Genomic DNA, 21,540 nt, shown 5'->3' with positions numbered 1-21,540 from the left:
AGAGCTGGCGAGCTGTGTGAAGGCCAAGAAGCTGGAGGTGGCACCCATAGTCGTGGAGGCTGCAGTTGAGAACTGAGCATGTGAACCCTCCAGCAAGTCTCAGTGGAAACCCCCTGAGTCTGTGCCAGTTACAGACTCACATCTGGACTGAGGCCCCTCCCCAAAGGTAGCTTTGTCAGTGCTGCAAGTGAGGAACTGTGAGCTACATTCCCGCCAAGACAAGTATTCCAGAAGTAACATTAGCTGAGAAGCTAGGAGGTGCATGGCCACGCTTCAGTGTGTCCTACCTCAGGCTGTGGTTTCACGAGCAGGTTTGGGATGGGGTCTACAACTCAGTTACTACAACTTTCTCTTTCCTCTGTGTGTGCTTCCCATGAGTGAAAGTCATGGTGTGATGGGGAATCTGCATATGATGTGTGCAGAGCCTACCTTGTGTCATACGGAGAAGCCAGGTGACCAGCAGGCCAGTAGGGCCCAGCAGGGTCTTTGTGCCATGACTGTCACCATCTGGTCGTCCTTGGGGCATAGTGGGGCTTTAGAGTAGGTTCCTGATAAGGATTGGATTGAATGTTCGAGGTATTTGCATTTAGGAAGTGAGAACATTCTGTAGCATGTGCATATGGTTCCTGCTGGCAGTCCTCTTGTGCTGGTGAGGAAAGCTCAGAGGGGCTGAAACGGGGCCTGTCTCACCCCAGGGGCACAGCAGACTCTGAGCCCAAGTGGATGGGAGCTTCCTTCCTGGTGGCTGTGCCACACTCCACACTGTAGGCAGCTTGGGGTGAGCCTTGTGTCCTGCAGGTGCCTTGCCCATGTGTGCTTTTCTCTGCACAGCTCATTGAGGTGTAAGGAGCTGGGAGGTGAAAAAGAAATTTGTGACCTTTTGAAGTGAACTATGAATACAGATAACTGGTATTTCATCTATAAAACCTGGGATAATCACCAGTCAGACGAGTATATACAATATTCCAGGGTCCTTGGGGCCTTCAGTAATGTTCCTCATTGCAAAAGTCACCTCTGCCCTGACTTCTGTCTCCACTGGTAGGTTTTGGCTATTGACATTTCCATGGGAGACATCGGTTGCTCCACAGTGTCTGACTTGCAGGATTTTGCTCCTGTTGGCATTCTCTCCCTTCTTAGCTGTGGCCATAATTGAGTGTAGCATAGTGTTCCAGTGCAAACACTGTATGCAAAATGTATTTCTAAATACTCATAAATAATAGAGGACTGAAATTATAAAAATATGTTTGCATTTTTAGACTCTTCTTTCGATGAGCCAATGTGCCCCAAGAACCACCAGGGAATCCTCATCCCTGCCAGTGCTCAGTGTGTGGGCCTGATGTCTGCAACTCTGATGGGTGTGTGGTGGCATCACATGGTGGTGTGATGTGTATTCTCTGTTATCTTCTCGTGGTGAACATGTCTTCCTGTGTTGTCTTCTAGAAGCTTCCATGTGTGAAGAAAGGGACTGAGCCCAGTCTGATTCTAGAGGAGGCCTTGGGTACAGATGTTCCCAGCTTGGTTGCTGGATGCATCCGCCACTGTATGCATGGGGCTTCTCCACGAGGCTGCTTGAACCTCCTGTGTTTATTGTGTGCACCCCGCTGTTTACCGCGCACACTACGTGTTTACTGCACACACCTCATGTTTACTGCGTGCACCCCATTTTCATGACGCTTACCCTTGGTGTTTATGCCACATACCCCCATTTTTATTACACACACCCTGTTTTCATGGCCTGCACACCAGCACTCACCCTCGGTGTTTATGCCGCGCATCCCCATGTTTATGGTGCACAGCTCCCATGTTCATAGCGTACACCCGCTGCGGCATTCCATTTGCATTCAAGAATTGTTCATTTGCCTTTGGATGGGCAGTTTAGTTGTGTCGTTTTTTGTATTACGAACAAAACTGCCTTGAACATCCTTGTACTTGTTTGTGAGCACACACACTTGTTTCATCCACGTCATGGGAAATGCATCTGCAGCTCTTCGCCGAAGCCTCACTAGTGGTTGCTGGGGCCTGCAGAGCCTGTCTTCTCCCAGCCATCCTGGTGGAAGTGCTGGTGTGCATCTCCTGGTGGCTGTAATTTGCATTTTCCTGATGAGAAACACTGTTTCAAGTGTTCATTGTCTATTTGGATATTTTCTTTTGTGAAGTGCCTGTCAGGGGATGCCTGTAGGCATTCTTGCCTTGACCATGGACCTGGGGACAGTGTTCCTTCTGTCCAGGCTTCCTAGAGGCCATGATCAGTTTGGGGCTTTCCTCCCACATCACAAACAGTTTGGAATTTTATCACGCCTTTTCTGGAGCTGTTGAAATGAGCACATGATTTTCTTTCCTTTTTTTTCTTTTTTTTTTTTTTTTTTTGAGACAGAGTCTTGCTCTGTCGCCCAGGCTGGGGTGCAGTGGCCGGATCTCAGCTCACTGCAAGCTCCGCCTCCCGGGTTTAGACCATTCTCCTGCCTCAGCCTCCCGAGTAGCTGGGACTACAGGCGCCCGCCACCTCGCCCGGCTAGTTTTTTTTTGTATTTTTTAGTAGAGACGGGGTTTCACCGTGTTAGCCAGGATGGTCTCGATCTCCTGACCTCGTGATCCGCCCGTCTCGGCCTCCCAAAGTGCTGGGATTACAGGCTTGAGCCACCGCGCCCGGCCCCTTTTTTTTCTTAATGTGGTGAAATACATTGCTCTTTTAATTTCTTGCATTCTCGAATCTATTCTTAGTCCTATCATTTGTGTGATCTTTTTTTATACATCCTGTCTGTATTCGTAAGGTATGTTGGTTTTTATAATTTTGTTTTCATAGAATATCCTCATCAGGTTCTGAAATTAGAGTTATGGTAGCCTCTTCAAATGTTTGGTAGAACTCACCCCCTGGGCCACAGCGTTCTTGGAAGATGAGATTTAAGATTGGAGCTTCTTCCTGGTGTGTGCCATTCTTTCCTGGCATTCGTTTGCCCCATGGAGGATGCCTCTTTCATTCCAGGTGGGGACTGCACGCTGAGAGGGCCATAGAAAAACTCAGTGGAGCTGCAGCCAGGTGGTGGATGATCTGCATCTGGGCACCCAGGCTGAGGGCTGGGAGGGACCTGCACTGCTGGGATGGGTTTTATGCACCCTAGGTGTGGGAGGGAACTGCCACTGCTGGAATGGGTGTTAACACTCCTGAGCAGGGCTGGAGGGACTTGCACTGCTGGGGTGGGTGTTATGCTTCCAAGATGCCATCTCCCTAGCGGTCCATCTGGCACCCTCCTCCATCTCCCCATGTCTCACTGGAGACGTGGGCACACTGCCATGGCTCCAGTCTGCTTGCTAGCTTCTCTTTGACTCCAGTTGCACTCTGAGCTTGCAGCATGTTCTGGAAAGCTCTCCTGTGATCACTCAGGATGTCTCTGATTAACTGCCAGGCTTGGTGGGTGCAGGGTTGACCAGTTGAGCTAGAAGATGCATCTGGGTCCCAGGAGGCAGGGCTGTGGCTGGGGTGCTTGGGTTTCTCCCAGGAACAGTTGGGTGTCTCAGCCCTGAGCAGCTGAGACCTCCAGTGCTCTGAAGGGACCACTGACCACTCGCAGTATTTACCAGCAGCTACCTAGGGACAGTTCCAGAAAGAAGGCTTACTGATGGAGAAGAGGGCAGTATACTTCTGGGGACTGTGCTGTCCACGATGGCAACAAGGTGTAGCACCTAGGACTTCTGTGTATAATGTGCTTGGCTGATGTGGGTGGTCGCTGCATCCAGGACCTCTGTGCGACGTGCTTGGCTGGCATGGGTAGGCACTGCCCTGGCATCTTCTCTGTGGCTGTGCCATTTGGCTGTGCCTTTCCGTGGCTGTTGCCCCATGTAAGGGAAGTTGCCATTTCCAGAGCCTTCAACTGTGACATGTACTGGGAAGGCCAGGGAGTGGGGCTGCTTCACCTGTCCAGTTCTGGTGCTGACTAGAATTTGTAAGACTCCACTGAGCAGCCTAACCTAGGTCAGCCTGGGAGCTGGGGGCCCTCCTGGTGCTGGTGGCTACTCTATGAGAGGAGCCTGTTGTGACAGCTCTGGCGGTGGCTGAGTCTGTCTCAGTGCTCTCACTATTGCATGCTCCCCAGCCCAGGTTTGGGTTTGGGCTCCCCTACCCTCTCCCTCTCCCTCCATAACTCTGAATTGTACCATGTACATGTACCCATCTACAATTCAGGAGACTGCAGAAATTACAGAAACCCCACATCCCTAGCATGTGTGTCACACCAGCTCCTTCACCCATCCCCAGGGCACATTTTTTAGCCAGTGGATTATGCCACTGAGGCAGATTCTTGCTCATTGCCAACCTTGGTACTGGGGCTGGAGTTGGGACCTCACAGTCCCTGCCCTGCCTCTTGCCTGGTGGTTGAGCCCTGCACTCAGGCCTGCAAGGGACTGTGCTACCCTGCAGGGGCTCCTCCCACCTCTCCAGGAGGGCAGAGAGGGGCTGGGGGCTGCACAGTGGCCTCTAGAATAGTGGAAAAATCCATGTTCAGGAATGGAAAAGGCAAAAACTACAGCACAGCCAGTGTGAGATGGGCAGAGTAAGAAGTGCTCGGCCAGAACTCAGAACTAAGGGTGGAGGGAGCCGTGCTCTGCCTCTCACCTGGGGAAGACAGGCACCCCAGGAGGCCCTGCCAACCTTCACTCCACAGTGAGGCTCCTGGTGGGAATATGGCTATGTGTGGCAACACCTCTCTTTTGAGAAAGCAAAGCTCTTGTTTTTCCTCATTGTTCAGTACTTCCCAGGAAGGCAGGGAGTGGAGTGGGAGGTAGCACGTGTCTGTCTCCTCTGCTTTCTCCACACACACCCCAGAGTACTGAGCATCCCTCCAGTGAGCAGGAGGAGAAATGGGCCAGAGTCGGGGCTGAGCCACAGCCTGGTCCCAGGCTTCTGGGTGAAGGTTCTGCAGTCAGTGGCCAGCCTCACACAGCCATGCCCTGGGGTGCAGGAAGGGTGTTCATTACTCAAATAAGAGATTTGCTTCTCCTGGCACATGAAACAAAATCTTGAGAGCTTGAGAATTTAATTTTGGAATCACAACTGAAAGCATGCCTTTCTTTTCTAGGATAAAGATAAAGTTTTCTAACCAAGACCCCAAAACCTGGAGCGTGGCAATGGTGGGAAGGAGGTAAGGGAATGAGCCAGCAAGCGGAATCTGCCCTTCACTGCCAGCGCCAATGGGGAGCAGAAGGACTCTGACACAGGTACCAGCCTGCAGCATCTCCTATAGTCAACCCTCCATTGGCAGCCTGAAGCAGCTCAGGCAGGGTGTCCCTGGCTCCTGCACCTCCAGGCGTTGCACTGGGACCCAGTCTAGCACCCTGCAAGCCATCCAGGGTAAAGGGCAGCAGGGGCAGAGCACAGGCCCCCATGTGCCACCTCCTCTTCGACCCGTGGGTCATGCCCACAAGGCTGATTGGAGAGCTTCACTCTTGAGTCCCATATGCATGCACCTGGTGCGTGTCCAGCCCTGGGCGAGGTATGGGGCTGCTTACCTGTGTGTCTTCTGACAAATGGACACAGAAGAGAGACAGTGGTTCCTCTCAGGGCCACAAAGGCACAGGAAGAAACTCCATTGCTTGTAGTAAAAATCAAAGGGAGCCCTAAAAGTGAGCAGAAGGCAGGGAAGTCTTCCCAAGCGCAGGTGGGGTCTGAGGCTACAGAGCAGGAGTGCATGTGCTGTGTGCACGTGCCTATGCCAGAGTGTGTGCCCATGTGTGTATGCCCGTGTGTATGTGTGCCTGTGTGCGCATACCCGTGTATCCGTGTGCGTGTGCCTATGTGTGTGCCTGTGTGTGTGCCCCTGTGCATGCATGTGTGTCCATGTGTGTATGCCCGTGTTTGTGCCTGTTTGTGCCCATGTATGTGCCCCCGTGTGTGCCTGTGTGTGCTCCTGTGTGTGATTGTGTGTGTACCGATGTGTTTGCCTGTGCACCCATGTGCGTATGCCCGTGTGTGTGCCCATGTATGTGTGGTTTGTGTGTGCCCATATGTGCCCGTGTATTTATGTGCCCATGTGCGCATGCGTGTGCGCATGCCCGTGTGCATGTGTGTGCCCATGTGCATGTGCCTGTGTGTGCATGTGTGTGCCCATGGGCATAGACACACATATGCCTCTGTGTGTGCTTGTGTGTACCCGTTTGTGCCCATGTGTGTTCCTGTGTATATGTGTGCCCATATGTGTATGCTTGTGTGTCTGTGTATGCCTGTATATGTGCCCATGTGTGTATGCCCATCTGTGTGCCCATGTATGTGGCCATGTATGTATGTGGCTGTGTGTGTGCCCATGTGTGTTCCTGTGTATATGTGTGCCTGTGTGCGCATGCCTGTGTGCGTGTGTGTGCCCATGTGCATGTGCCTATGTGACAGCCCATATGCGTGTGTACCTGTGTGTTTACATGCCTGCGTTCCTGTGTGCCCATGTGTGCCTGTGTGCCTGTATGTGTGTGCATGCCTATTTTCATGTGTGCCCATGTGTGAGCCCATGTGTATTCATGTGCACACGCTCCTGGCGGGGTCAGCACCTCCTGCAGTGCCTCAGTTTTCCAGTGGATTCTGTCTTGAACTGTTCAGTGGGGAGCCCAGGCATCTGCACTGGCCGTGCTTGCTCTTTGGTGATTTTTGTGTCCAGAGGCCTCCTTGTTCTGCTGGTCATTCAGCTTCTCTACAGCCCTGCTGGGGATGGTGGGAGCAGTAGAGCACTAAGCTGGCCACAAAGCCTGGAGTGAACCAGGAGAGTGCTGAGTCAGGCCCTGGGCTCTGTCCCTGGCTTCCTAAGACTCCGAGAATGCAGCCATAGCACAAGGTGCAGAGGCCATGCCAAGATACAGGGTTGAGAGCAGATGGGGGAAGGGGTCCAGGTGAGAGGAGCTCATGATACTAAGGAGATTGTTGAAGAGGAACAGCAGCAGGCACAGCCAGTAATGAGAATCCACACCTCCGCTTTTGTCGGCACAGCCCAGGAAGCCTCGGCTTTTATGATTGTGCAACTGCCATAGGCCCATGGCCCCTCCTGTCCTATGTGGGGTGCTCCAGGGATGTGCTCACAGTAGCCAGGTGGAGACTCTGCCGAGTGAAAGGCCAGCAGAGAGGACTGGTTTTCCCAGATGGGAAGCAAGGGGGTGTTGCAGTGCCAGGGACATGGCTCTTGTCTCTGGGCCAGCACATCTAGGGATAGGAAGGCTGCAGGGACACTAGCACAGGCCCAGGGAGGAGTGGACAGTTCCTAGCAGTGGATAGCTCTGAAGAAGAGCATTGGGAGACACAGGGAAGCGAGTGGACAGAATGTGTGGATGAGTTGTGTGAGGGACCTCAGTTCCCAGAAGGCAGGGCCTGGGTGACTCCTTGGAGCTCCCAGTGGTGCTGTGTACTTTCAGGCTTTTGGCCTAGAGAAAATCAGCCCAGGCCTGAAAACCCTGTGTTTGCTGGCTTTGGTCCCCACGCTGGTTTTGGTTGTAGAAGGCCATCACATTGATAGATAGCTGTTAGCTCTTTGCACAGTGGCTGTGTGGGAGTGGCCTCACACCTTTGAGGTGTTTCTCTGATGCCTCTGAAAGTGTTAAAAAAAAAAAAATCCGTGAAGTGCTCACAAGCAGGTACAATGAGGACAAGATCCTCCTAATTCTGCCCCAAAGGGGAACAGGGGCCCCTGCACAGCAAGCTATTTTGGACATGGTCAAGGTGTCATTCTGAGGTGGGTTTCTGGGGTGAGTCCACCACCTTTCTCCCACTTCCTGATTCACTTTTCTGTCAATTTTTACATCTACGACTCTGGAGCCTCAGAGGGTCTGGGTGCACCCCCACCCCAGGGATGAGTCCGCATTTGCTGTCTGCACCACTTTGTGGGCCCTGTGGGACTAGGCCAGAGTGGGTCAGCACCCCATACCCCTAAACCTTGCAGCCCCTTCTGGGCCCACATTCTTAGAGAGGGCAAGGCTCGGATACCTTCTTGCAAAATCCAGAGACATTTCCCCGGACTCCGCAGTCCCTCACCACCAGCTCTAGAACTAGAGCACGTCAGGGCCATAGAGAACCTGAGGCTCATGGAGGGGACAGCATTTGTTCCCACAGGTGCTGGGTGAGGCAGGAGGCGTTCAAGCAGGAGATCACTTGGGATGTCTACTTGTTTGTTTGTTTTCTAAGACCAGAAATATTCGCAGCCCAGGATACCCAGCCCCTTGGTCTTGGAGGGGACCATCAAACAGAGTTTGCCTCCCATGAGCCCCACCACCAAAGTAGGTCAAGCTGCCAAGCACACTATCTTCTCCCCTCTCCTGGACTAATACCCAAAAGGCCAATGCCACATACCAGCCACAGGAAGACCAGGCCCAGGCCCGGCTTTTATCTGCTATTTCCCCATTGCCTGGTGCTCAGCAAACTCCCATGATATAAGGGTTGGGGGCTGGATTGGTGGATGGAATGGTTGGAGGAATGGAGGATGGGGCTTGCCTTGGCTGCTGCAGGCCTGTGCCTGTCTCCAACCTCTGCAACTCATTGACAGGACCGAGTCCCTAAACTGCTCCATAGAAAAGAGGTCTGTCTGTCTGTCTGTCTGTCTGCTCTCTGGGCTCAGATAGTAGATTTCCCTAAGTGGGGTTGGAGAGGAGTCACAAGGTAGAGATCAAGAGACTGAGCGGGGCTCTGTGAGAGGCTTGGGTAGGCTGGGAGAAGCCTTGTGGGAGACACGGGGCCTGACTCATCTTCTACCCTCCAGTAACAGTGTGAAGAAGTGCCAGCTAGACTTACGTATCTCCAAGATTCACCAGCAGCTGCAGGAATTCACCCAGGCCATAGAGGTGTGACCTGGCTCCCCTCTCCTGGAATGTCCCTCCTCCATTCTGGCACCATTCCTTCATCCAACCAGTGCTCTTCCATCCAATCAAAGCCACTTTATTCAGCCAACACTCTATCCAGCCAATACTTCTCCATCCAATCAGTACCCCTCTGCCCAACCAGTGCTCCCCCATCTAATCAATGTCTCTCCATGTATTCATTGCCCCTCTGTTCAATCAATGCTACTCCATCCAACCAATAGTCTCCCATCCTATCAATGCTGCTGCACCCAATTAATATTCCTTTATACAAACAAAACTCCTGCAATATTCAGTGTTCCTCCATTCAATCAATGCCCTGTATCAGAACAATACTCCACCATGCAATCAATGCTCCTGCATCCAATCAATGCCCTTTCATCTTGTCAATGCTCCTATATCCAACCAATATTCCTCCAGTCAACCAGTGTCCCTTTATGCAACCAGTACTCCTTAATCCAATCACTGTCCCTCCATCCAATCAAGATTTTTCCATCCATCAATGTCCCGTTCATCAATCAATGCCCGTTCATCCAAGCAATGTCCCTCCCATCCAATCAATTCTCCTCCATCCATCGATGCTTCTCCATCTGACCAATACCCCTCCATCCAACCAATAATCATCTATCCAATTAATGGCTCTCCATGGAATCAATAACCCTCCATTCAATAGTACCTGTATCTAGTCATTACTCCTTCATTTAATCAATACTCCTACATTCTATGTCCCTACATCCAACCAATATTCCTTCATCCATCAGCTTCCTTCAGTCCAACCAATAAACCTTCATCCAAACAAAACTCCTATTCATTCAGTGTGCCTCCATTCAATCAGTTCCCCTTCATCCAACCAATATTCCTCCAACCAACCAAAACAACTTCATCCAGTCAGTGACCCTCCATCCAATAATGCCTTACCATTCAGTCAATGACCTTCTATCAATTTCCCTCCATCCAGCCAATATGCCTCCATCTAACCAAATAATTTCACTTAGTCAATGCCTCTGCTTCCAGTCAGTGCCCTTCTGTTCAACCAATACTTCTTTATCTAATCAGTACATCTCCATATAACTAGTATCCTTCCATCCAACCAATATTCCTCTACTAAATCAGTGCCCCTTCATCTACCCAGTGCCCTGACATCCACCCAGTACTCACTTATCCAACAAGCACTACTCTATCTTACCATATTCCTTCATCCTATCAGTACTCCTCTGTGCAATTAATGCCCCTGCATCCGTACATTACTTCTTCACCTAAGCAACAGCCTTCCATTCAACCAGTACTTCTGATGTCAGTTATTACCCCTTCAACTAACCAAATCTCCTCTATTCAACCAGTACTTCTCCATCCAATCAATGTTCCTCTATCCAACCAACACCCTTTTATCCAACCAATAGTCTTCCATCAAATTAATGTCTCTCCATCCAACCAGTAATCCTACATCCTATCAATGCTCCTGTATCCTATCAATATTCCTCCATCCAACCAATACTTCCCCGTACAATCAATACTCCTTCATTGATTCACTCCTTCTCCATCCAGTCAATATCTTTCCATCCTACCAGTGGCCCTCCATCCAACCAATACCCTTCATCCAATCAATGTCGTTACATGCAATAGTGCCCCTTCATTGAACCAGTATGGCTGTATCCAACCAATCCTACTTCATTCAATCAAAGCCCCTCCATCTAACAAATACTCCCTCATATAATCAATACCGCTCTATCCAATCAATATTCCTTCATCTATCAACACCTTTCTATACAACCAGTGCTACTCCATCTAATCAATGCTCCTCCATCCAACCAATACTTTGCAATTTAACCACTGTCCCTTCATCCATTCAATGCCCCTCCATCGCAACCATGGTCCCCCAGCTTTACCCCATGAGCAGCATGGAGGCAGACCCACATCTGTCCTGTGCGCCATAATCTCCTAGGTGCTCTTCAGTACACGGAGGTGTCTCACAATTGCATTGGAAGGAGGAAGGCACATCTTTTCAGTGATCCTCACCCTAAAGCTGCACTGGGTAAGTGCTCCAAGGGAAAATACAAAGAAAAAGCAGAGGGTTGTCAAATGTCACCCACTAATATGTCCACTGTGGCCATTCACTAAGGTAATCCTGATCCTTTGCCTCTTCCAGAGACCACCGGCCCAACCCCTAAGCTAGCTTGCCATGTCTCCATAAAGCTGCCCAAGACCTGTGGCCAGTACCAAGAGTCGGTGGGAGACAGGTGAGGTGAAGGCTCAATCTGTGGCCAACAGCCCGTCCTGCAAGGTAAGGCCCTCTCCCGGGGTAAGGCTGGAATTCAGAGCCAGCACCTGGGAGTTTAGCAGCAGGCCAGGTTTTCTTGTTAAGTCAAGCATGGGACTGTCCAGGATGAATGTGTGTAGACAGAACCCTGAGGCGTTGCAGTAGGGTTGTTGGGTTCACTGTTGCGGGTGTCAAAGACTGTATTGGCTGTGTGGAGGTAGATGGCAACTGTATTCCATTCCCTGCCTCTTCCATTGGGATCACACAGAAAACGGTTAGGTAGGCAGGCCCCCTGGGCAGTTAGGCAAGGCGAGAGAGAAGGATCCAGGGCTTCTAATCCCTAAGATGCAGGGGTCTGCACTTGTGACATATCCTTCTGATGCCCCAAGGATATTGTGGCTGGAGACATGAGCAAGAAAAGCCTCTGGGAAAAGAAGGGAGGCTCCCAGTCCTAATCAACAATTAAGGTAGAGCCTAAATGTGGTTAGTGCAATCAGGGTGGGTGCAGCAGGGGAGGGCAAAGAGGAGCTTTTCTGTGCACCTGAGAGGGTTTCCCAGAGGCAGAGGCAGCATCATCTCCTTTCTGCTGGCTGTCACCTTCGCTCTTGGTCTCCTTCCCCATCTAGGAACAGGTATACATTCGTGGCCACCAGGCATAGGAAGTATGATAAGGTCGTTGCGGAAGGGGTCCTGGCTCCATAGGCCTCCCATCTTGGTGAGTCCCCGGCAACTCACAGAATGGGACAAGGTGCACAAACATGCCCTGTGCTGAGAACTTGGTGTCCTGTAGGGAGCCTGGAGCTCTGTTGCAGTCTTCAAGGGTGCACCCAGAGTTAGCCAGAACCCAGACCAGCTCAGTCTCCCAGCCCTGCACACATGCCGCCTCCCTCACCTGACGCCAGATTCAAAGTTGGCTAATTTTACCAGAGTCAGCCCGACTTAGCCACTGCTCCACCAGGGAAGCTCAAGGCTCCCATCTGGGACTCCTCAAAAGCCCCAGCAGGGCTCATGAGGGGAGTGAGGCACAGCCTGGCCACCAAAGAACTAGCACTGAAGGCAGTGGATGGCATGGAGCCCGGGTTCCCAGCCTATCTGTGTGCTGGGGATCCATAGAGGGGCAGGAACTAAGGTCCTACTCCCTTGTCCTAGCCGAGGGCCATTCAGGGATCCTAATACCCTTCCCAACCCATGTTGCAGACAGTTAGACAGTTGCCATGGTTAAACAAACATATATTAGTGACCTGGGCCCTGTGCTCCATTTCTAGCACCCATCACACCCAAGAGTGGGGCAGTAGGCCTCCTACCATCTTTCGCTGCTAAATCCTGACTCTCAAGCAGCTGCAGCTGAAGCTTTTTCTGGTACCTCTGTGTCCCTCTCCTATGTTAGGCAACCCCCAACAAAGCCTGGTTGACTGCTGGCTGGGCCCCTCCATTGTCCCTACTGAGGCCACAGCCCCTTCTCCACCCTACTTGGCCAAACTGTTATCACATGGTTTGGAGTGAGGGCTCCTTTTTCATCCAGCTGTCAAAGCCTGGGCATGGCCAATGCTGAGACCTTCTCTCTCCCACGAGACAACTCTTCTAGTTCTGCCCTCTCAGGCTGTCATTTCATGTGGGGGAAGCAGATGTTGGCAGTGAAAGCCGTCATCCTGGGCCCTCCTCCACTCCATAATGAGCCCCTCCCTGCCTGCCCCTGAGCATTTGTATCAGTGCTAAGTCCCACGCTGATTGGGGGCTCCCCCTAGTCCCAGGGTCTGGCTCTGACAACAGAAAGCACAGACAGCAAAACTGTTGACTCTGCTCCTGATGCTGATGGCCAAGCTAGCCTGACCATACCCATGCCTCAGCAAGCAGATGTCTGCCCCCAATCCTTTGACAGCCAAACGGAGGAACGATGCAAGGTCTAGGACACTGAGGAACCCAGGCTAGGTCAGTAGGTGCAATCCTCTGCTATCTTACCTAAAGTTTTCATCCCAAGGCCCCTATCCCACACCTCAACGCTGACCTCTTCTTTGTGCCCCTCACACCAATACAATTTAGGTGCTCTAGCTCACCCACTCTGCCCTGTCCACTTGACCCGCCTCCTGACTACCATCCTGACATCCCTGTGGCACCCTCCTGTGCCCGGTTGTCCCCTTCTCAGACTGCCCTGCACCCCGTGCTTTTTGGGCCATGGTACATCCTTATGCAGAAACTATGGGCCCCCAACTAAAGCCTCAGCCCTCTCTTCTGTTCACCCCATGGTCCTGGGCCCTGGAGTCCTTTCAGGCTATTTCATGGGAACCTCCAGCTGGTCATTGTGTAGTTGAGGTTCTTGGGTGTGGTGTTCAGCTCCAGGAGGGAGTGGACTATGGGAGGGGGCTGGCTGGCCTCCTGCAGCTTCAGGGCATTGAAGCCAGGCTGGTACAGGAAGGGCAGGCAAGTGAGGCTGGCCATGGTGCGCTCCCCACCGTTGGGCCCCACCAGGCACCCTCAGGCCTCTACCTATGACATATGGTATAGCAAGGTATCCCAAAAACTGGAGGCCTGAGAGGTATGGACGGGGTGCAGTGGTGGTGGGCATATTTTGCTCCATTTTGCATCTCTGGCTCCAGGCTCTGATGCGACCTTGGGCACAGAGACTCCTGGGCCTCCTACAGCTGCTTGTTGAGCCACTTCGACACTGAGCCAGGGCTTGGGCTGAAATTTGGAAACAGAGCATAGTTAAGAGCCTGATGATAGGGCAGGGGATGTGGCCCAGGCAGGGCTGGATACTCACTTAGCTTCAGTGGCGGGGCCATCTATCAGGGTTTCCTCCAGGTGCTCTCTGCCAGGTCTCACAGGGTGAGACTGTGTGGTGAGAGCTCCAGTGTATGGCAGGTCGGGGCTAGAGGTACCAAACCCTTGCTGTAGCCTCTCTGGGAATTGAGCCCTGGAAGTCTGGTGGCAGCCGTGGTACAGGGGACTGCACAGGCCAGAGACTGACAGCCTGGGCTGCAGTGGGCAGCAGGCAGATGTGAGCCACCATGACCAGGGGCTCGTCCCTGGGGGAACATGAATCAGCATCTCTGTCCTGGCTATTGGATTCCCTTTCTGGGACTCTCCTGGGGTGCTCAGTGGTCCCATCGTGTGGGGACGTTATCAGCTGAATGTGCACCTGGGTGATGTGGGTGAACTCAGCCATGGTGGATGAGACAGGGATGAAGCCACCAAGAGGTTGGGCAGGTTCTGGTGTTGGGGCTGCAATCTGGGGCCTCATGGCTTTGAAGTGAGTAGTTAGAATCCTGCACTGGGTGAGGCTGAAAAAGAATGTGGACTTCTGAAATGGTGACACCATATGGTGGGTGATGGGGGTGTGCGGGGAGTGGGTTAGGTCAGCCACCATGCAGGGAGCCTTGGTGGGGCATTCAGGAAGGTGTGGGGCTTCAGCAGGGTGTGGGCCCTCAGCAGTGTATAGGGCTGTGAACTCCTGGTTGTGGCTGGCCTCACTCACAAGGGAGAGAGAGGTGTGGAAGGCCCCAATTGGGGGGATGTTTGCACCCTGCTTTGTGTTCTTCTAGACTGCTTTCCTCAGGAGCTTCTGCAGATGCAGGTTGTCCTTCCCTGGCTTGAGCAGCAGGGGCTGTGGGGGTCCAGGGGTTCTCTGGAGGCTTGGGCCACCCACCTTGGGTGCCATCGATGCGGCCAAGATGAGCATGGGCATTGAGCCAATGCTCAATTGAGCATGGATGCCTCATGGTGTGGGAGGGATAGCAGTCAAGCCAGTCCTACTCCCTCCTGAGGTGGAGGCTGGTGTCGCCCTTGGTCCAGGCAGGACCTGGGGCAAGGCATCTTTTGGTGACAACCACCTTTGGGGTCTCAGGTATGATTCCATCACCTGAAGACCCCTCAACAACTCTCCAGACTATATTCCAATCCCCATGGGTCATGATTCTTTCACACAGCCTCTTTCAGGAATGGAGTCAGAAGAGTATTTTCCAGCCACCACCTCATGTCTCAAAATGCCTCATTGTCCAGTGGGACCTGACCACACAGAAAGCCTGAAGAGGTCTAAGGTCCAGAATTGTAGGGTTCTGCAGTGGTTTATCACAAGTGGCTTTCTTCCCAACACCTGGCCAGCTCTGCCTGTATCATTTTCCTCTGGTTAGGCAGGCTGACAGCTCTTACAGCTGGGAGCCTGAGCCTGCCTCACTAATGTGCATGTGCTAGTCTCAGGACACCAGACCTGAGCTGTGAGCTCTGACTAGCATCAAAATAAATTCCACCATTGCCTAGGGACAAGACCCTGTGGCTTGGCAGAGAAGGATACCACCACGGAGGTGCCTTGGTGGTGGACTCTTGCCTGTCTTCTCTGTGCCTATCTTCACGGGATAGTTCCATGAACCTAGGAGAGGACAGATGTAAACCAGCCTGAAGAAACATCAATCAGAGCTCCAGGAATAAACTGTTAAATCCCTAAGGATTCAAAAGGATTCAAAAGGATCATCAGCCCTGCTTAGATGTTGTTGGCGTGTGTGTTTTGAAACTTACACCACTGTGATTTCCAGATATTCCTGTATTCTCCACAGTTGATTTCTCACAGGTGGAGTTTCCTGAAGAACCACACAGACTCAGAATCTGCCAGGCTGTGTGTTTCTGTGGGAGTGTTACGAGTGTTGTATGTCTGCATGTGTGTGTGGCTGTGGTGAGTGTGTGAGTGTCTTTTTTTGTTTCGGTAAGTGGAATCTGCTTAAAGGAATGTGGCTAATGCACTGCAGCTCTTCCTTTTATTGATTATCCCAACCATTTGGTTGCCTGTCTGTGTGGCTCTCCTTGGGTTGTGAGTCACTGTGTTCTTTATATTTCTGTGGATCATGAATTTGCAGTGAATTGGTAGGCTGGCTGAGACCCATCAAAACCAAATCACCTCCCTCTGCAAAAAAAGCCATTCTGCTAGAAAGAACAGGAGCACATCACACTGAAGAACATACATCTCCCATTGTTTCTTGTCCTGTAGCCAGCCCAGGGAGAGACACTAGCAGTCCTGTCTGCAGGGCCCCTTGAATTTACCTCAAATTCAGTTCACACTTGAGCAGGTGCTTCTCTTCATGAAGGGGCACTCCTCTATTTTCTTGAGATTTAATTCTGGGACAGAGAGTGTGAGCAGCAATTGTCAGATGGGGGTGAGGATACAATGTAGTTAGGGGTGGATGGGGTCCTGCACCTTAACCTGCAAAAAAAGGTGAAGACAGATGACACAGAACATGCATCCAACTGCATCCCCACATTTTATTAATTGAATGAGCAGTCCACACCATGTCCTGGTGTTCAGGTAGGAGTATTCCAAAGTGCAAGGAACATTTGGACTGTAAACTGGGTCCATCCTGCAAACTGCCGATTTGAGGACTTTCATACCTGGAGCCAAATGTGAGTATGATGGATTAATGCTGGGTGGGATGTGACCTCCACACTTCCTTCTTCCTTTCCTGACTTCCATGTTCCTTGTCGGCTTAGGGTTTCCTGAGTCTCACTCAACGTCTTCCACACTAAACATTTCCCACTTCACGGAGGACTATGGTCATCGGAAGGATATTACGTGAATGTTTCCTTCTGAACACTGTCACATTTTAATGATTGGGCAGCTGTGATAATTTGAAAAAAATAAATTCCTGTTACAGCCACCAACAAGGAAACTTTGTTCTCTCATTTCTATCAGAGGGCTGCATGATTCTGGTAGGATGAGAAGTAGGCAGCAATGTCTGGCTTTTGCCTGATAATCTAGGCTCTGTTTCGTTTCATCTGCGTGACCGTTCTCATTGTGGAGGGGGTCTTTCATTGGGCTGTTGCTTGATGGGAGTGCCTCTCACCACAGATGATTTGGCTGCCAGAAATTTTAGGGAGCAAAAGAGAATTCAGGTAGACTAGCTGTTCTCCACGTTGTAGGTCTTGTTGTGGGGGCTGAGGTTATTTGCACTTTGTAGGGGCTTTTGGGTCCTCTAACAGGAATTTTTGAATGTTCTTGGACTTGGGCACAAGTAATCTTGTTCTAACAGGTGCACCTAGACTTTGCTTTCATGGGGTGTCCACAGTGCCCCTCAACAGCACTATTGCACACCATTTTCATGCTTTCAATCACCAAAGACAGCCTCTAAGACACTGCCTCAACCTCATCTGCACCAGTAAGCACCCAGTTTTATGTTTGAGAACAATGCTCCACTTTGGACTTGCCTTTGTCGTGGCTTCTGCCTTTCCCACAGAGCCTCTGTGAGGCCCAGGATGAAGGGAGGCAGTGAGGTCAAGGGCCCAGTCGTCTTTTGCTGACACATGCCTCTGGGGTTTCAGGCATGACTCTATCACCCAAAGACCCCTCTCACCAGACTATATTCTAATTTCCATGAGACCCAGTTCTTGCACACAGCCTGTTTCGGGAATGAAGTCAGAAGATCTGTTTCCAGCGAACACCTCATAGTCTCAAAATGCCTCTTCCTTTCAGGAGTCCTGACCACAAAGATGGCTGAAAGAGGCTCTAAGGTCAACACTGTTAGGGTCCCAGAGTGTGGGTTATCACAGGCAATATCTTTCCTGATACAAAACAGGCTCTAACTGTACCATTTTCCTCTGCTTAGGCAGGTTGACAGCTTTGACACTGGGGAGCCCAAGCCTGCCTCACAAATGCACATGAGCTAGCCTCAGGGCACCAGGCCTGATCTCTGAGCTCTGGCTAGAGCCACAGTGAATGCCACCATTGCCTAGCGACAAGACCCTGAGACTTGATGGAGAAGGAGATCTCTATGGAGGTGCATCAGCGGTGGACTCTCTCCTGTCTTCTCTGTGGGATCCAAGGCATAATCCCATAATCCTAGGAGAGGGCAGACGTGAACTAGCCTGAAGAAACATCAAGCAGAGCCCCAAAATAGACTGCAAAATTCCTAAGGATCCAAAAGTATCTGCAAGATGCATCAGGCCTGCCTAGACACTCGTGTGAGTCTTTTTGAAACTCTCACCACTGTGAATTCTAGGTACAGTCTGCCCATGTTCCCCAGGATTGCTTTCTTTCAGATCTGGCTTCCTGCAGCACCATGCAGTCTCAGAAGCTGCTGGGCTGTGTGTTTATGTGAGAGTGTTGTGAGTGTTGAATATCTGCGTATGTGTGAGTATGAGGCTTTGTGAGTGTGTGTGCCTGTAAGTGAAGTCTGCTTAAAGAAATGTGACCAACGCACTACAGTGCTTCTTTCTCTTTTTCTTTTTTTTTTTTTTTTAATTTTTTTGAGTCTCCCAACCTTTTAAGCAGATACACAAAGGGCCTATCTTTGTGTATCTGCTTAGGCTGCAGGGCTCCGTGTTCTTTATTTTTCTGTGGATCGTGAATCCACAGTGAATTGGGAGATTGGCTGAGAACCGCTGCTATCCAAACCACCTCCCCCTGCAATAAAAATCCAGTCTTCTAGAAAGAAGAGGAGCATACCACACCCAAGAACAGACATCTCCCAGTGTTTTCTTGTTCTGCAGCCAACACAGGAAGGGACACTAGCAGTCCTGTCTGCAGAGCCCTTTGAGTTTACCTCACATTTGGTTCTCAGCTGAGCAGGTGCTTCACGTTGTGAAAGTGGACTCCTACATTGTCTTAGAATTTTATTATGGGACAGAGAGTGTGAGAAGCAATAAAGTCAGTTGGGGTGAGGATACAATCTGGTGAGCAGCGAAGGGATCCCACACCTTCAAGTGTGAAAAAGGTAAAGACAGATGACACAGAAGGTGATTCCAACTGCATCCCCATATTTCTTTAATTACACAAGCAGTTCACACCCTGGCTCCATGTTCAGGTGAGATTACACCAACGTGCACGGAACATTTTGAGTGCAAACTGGGACTATCCTGGCTAATCCTGTTCTGAGTGCTTTCATACCTAGAGCCAAATGTGAGTGGGACGGATTGATGCTGGGTGGGATGTGATCTCCACACTTGCCTCTTCTTCTCCTGACTTCCATATTACTTGGTGGCCTGGGGTTTCCTGGGTCCGCCTCAACGTCTTCCACACTAAATGTGTCCCACCTCATGGAGGGCAACTCTCATGGGAATCCATTGCATGTTTTCTTATAAACATTGTCACATTTTTAATAACTGGGCAGTTGTGATGCTTCTAATACTGTAAATTCCCATTTCAGCTGCCAAGAAGAAAACTCTTGCTTTCCCACTTCTATCAGAGGGCTGCATGATTCCTGTAGGATGAGGATCAGGCAGCCGTGTCTAGCTTTTGCCTGGCAATCTAGGTTCTATTTCATTCTATCCGTACATCCGTTCTCATTGTGGAGGGGGTCTTTCATTGGGCTGCTGTTGGATGGGACTGCCTCTCACCACACATCTTTTGGCTGACAGGGATTTCAAGGATCAAAAGAGATTTTATATAGCCTGGGTGTGCTCCAGGTTGTGGGTCGTGGTCTCATTGTGGGGGCTGAGGTTGTTGCACTTTGCAGGAGGCTTTTGGGTCTTCTACAGGAATCTTGAACATTGCCTGGACTCCAGCACAAGTCAGGTTGTTCTCTCAGGTGACACTTGACTTTTCTTTGCTTTCATGGGGCATCCACATTGTCCCACAGCAGCACTGCTGGACACACTTTTCAGGCTTACAATCACCACAGATGGCTTCTGAGATACTCTCTCAACATCATCTGCACCTGTGAGAGACCAGTTCGAGGTGTGAGGATATTGCTCCACCTTGGGCTTGCCTTTGCCATGATTCCTGCCTTTCCAAGAGGATCCCCACATGGCCCAGGATGAAGAAAGGCAGTGAGGTCAATTGCCCAGCCTTCTTTCATCTGGGGTCTCAAGTATGATTCCATCACCCAAAGACCCCTCAACAATTCACCACACTATATTCCAATCCCCAGAGTACCTGATGCTTGGACACAGCCTCTTTTGGGAATGGACTCAGAAGAGTAGTTTCCAGTGGCCACTCACAGTCTCTAAACTCCTTCTCCTCCAGTGAGACCTGACCACAGAGATGGCCTGAAGGGACTCTATGGTCGATAACTTTAGGGTCCCGCAGTTGGTTATGTAAGGCAGCCTTTCTTGATACCAGACTAGCTCTGCCTGTACAATTTTTCTCTGCTTTGGCAGGCTGACAGCTCTGACAGCCGGGCTCCCAAGGGTGCCTCATGAATGTGCATGTGTTAGCATCAGGACACCGGGCCTGTACTGTGAGCTCTGGCTACCCTCACAGTGAATGACCCTGTTGCCTACGGACAAGTCTCTGAGGCTTGCTGGTGAAAGAGACCTCCGTGGAGGTGAGTCATAGGTGGACTCTCACCTGTCTTCTCCATGAGATCCACGGGGCAGTCCCATTATCCGACAAGACGGCAGATGGGAGCCAGCTTGAAGAAAGTAGAGCCCCAGGAATAAACTGCAAAATCCCTAAGTATCCAAAAGAACCTACAGGATGCCTCAGACCTGCCTAGACATTGTAGGGGTGATTCCTTTTTCATCTTACCTTACCGATTTTTAGGTAGAGCCTGTCAGTGTTCCTCAGGGTTTCTTCATCCCAAGTGGTGTTTCATGAAGAACCATGCAGCCTCAGAAGCTGTCAGGGTGTGAGTTTCTATAGGAGTGTTGGAGGTGTTGTATGTCTGCATGCTTGTGGCTTTGTATGTGTGTGTGTCCCTCTAAGTGGAGTCTGCTTAAAGAAATGTGACTAATGCACTGGAGCGCTTCTTTTATTTTGAGTCTGCCAATCTTTTGGTTGCCTGTCTGTCTGTCTCTGCTTGGGCTTCGTGGCTCCATGTTTATTATTTTTCTGTGGATCATGAATCCTCAATAAATTGGGAGACTGGCTGAGACCCACAGGGGTCCAAATAACCTCCCCTTGCAAAAAAAAAAAAAAAAAAAGCCCCATTTCTAGAAAGAAGGTGAGCATATCACACCCAAGAACAGATATTTTCCCAGTGTTTCATTGTACTGTGGCCAAGCTAGGAAGAGACAGTAGCAGTCTAGTCCTCAGGACCCCTTGAATTTACCTCAAATTCAGTTACTAGCTGAGCAGATGCTTCACATCATGAGGGGAGACATTTTCATTGTCTTAGTATTTCATTCAGGGAAAGAAAGTGAGCGCAACAATAAGGTCCGTTAGGGTGAGGATGCTTTCATTGTTTTAGGATTCCATTCTGAGAAAGAAAGTGTGAGCAACAATAAGGTCAGGTAGATGTGAGAATGCAATCTGGTGAGGGGCGGATAAGGTCCTGCACTTTCACCTGCAAAAAAGATGAAGACAGATGACACATAAAGTGCTTCCAAATGCATCTCCACATTCCCTTAATTGCATTTCACATCATGGAGCAACTCTGCCTGTACCATTTTCTTCTTCTTAGGCGGGCTGACAGCTCAGACAGCTGGGTGACTGAGCCTGCCTTACAAATGTGCATGCGCTAGTCTCAGAACATAAGGCCTGAGACATGACCTCTGGCTAGTGTTACAATGAATGCCACTGTGGCCTAGCAACAAGTCGCTGTGGCTTG

The 21,540-nt window shown here is 50.7% G+C and overlaps 1 long non-coding RNA gene across 17 annotated transcripts in view; it reads left to right on the top strand.

The window, feature by feature from the left end:
- Positions 1-21,540, top strand: part of LOC139360983 (uncharacterized) — a 178,299-nt gene that overhangs the window by 98,529 nt on the left and 58,230 nt on the right. For 13 of the 17 annotated variants that reach the window (XR_011618557.1, XR_011618562.1, XR_011618564.1 and 10 more), the window contains 4 exons: positions 5,073-5,211; positions 8,721-8,802; positions 10,760-10,849; positions 10,964-18,013. This is a non-coding gene — a long non-coding RNA (uncharacterized lncRNA). The remainder of the gene's footprint in view (positions 1-5,072; positions 5,212-8,720; positions 8,803-10,759; positions 10,850-10,963; positions 18,014-21,540) is intronic. The other 4 variants (XR_011618568.1, XR_011618566.1, XR_011618561.1 and 1 more) reach the window with 4 other exon arrangements.

Source organism: Macaca nemestrina, chromosome Y, assembly GCF_043159975.1.
Source record: "Macaca nemestrina isolate mMacNem1 chromosome Y, mMacNem.hap1, whole genome shotgun sequence".
Lineage (NCBI taxonomy): Eukaryota > Metazoa > Chordata > Mammalia > Primates > Cercopithecidae > Macaca > Macaca nemestrina.
Note: the sequence above shows the minus strand (reverse complement) of the source record. Positions and strands in the feature narration are given on the sequence as shown.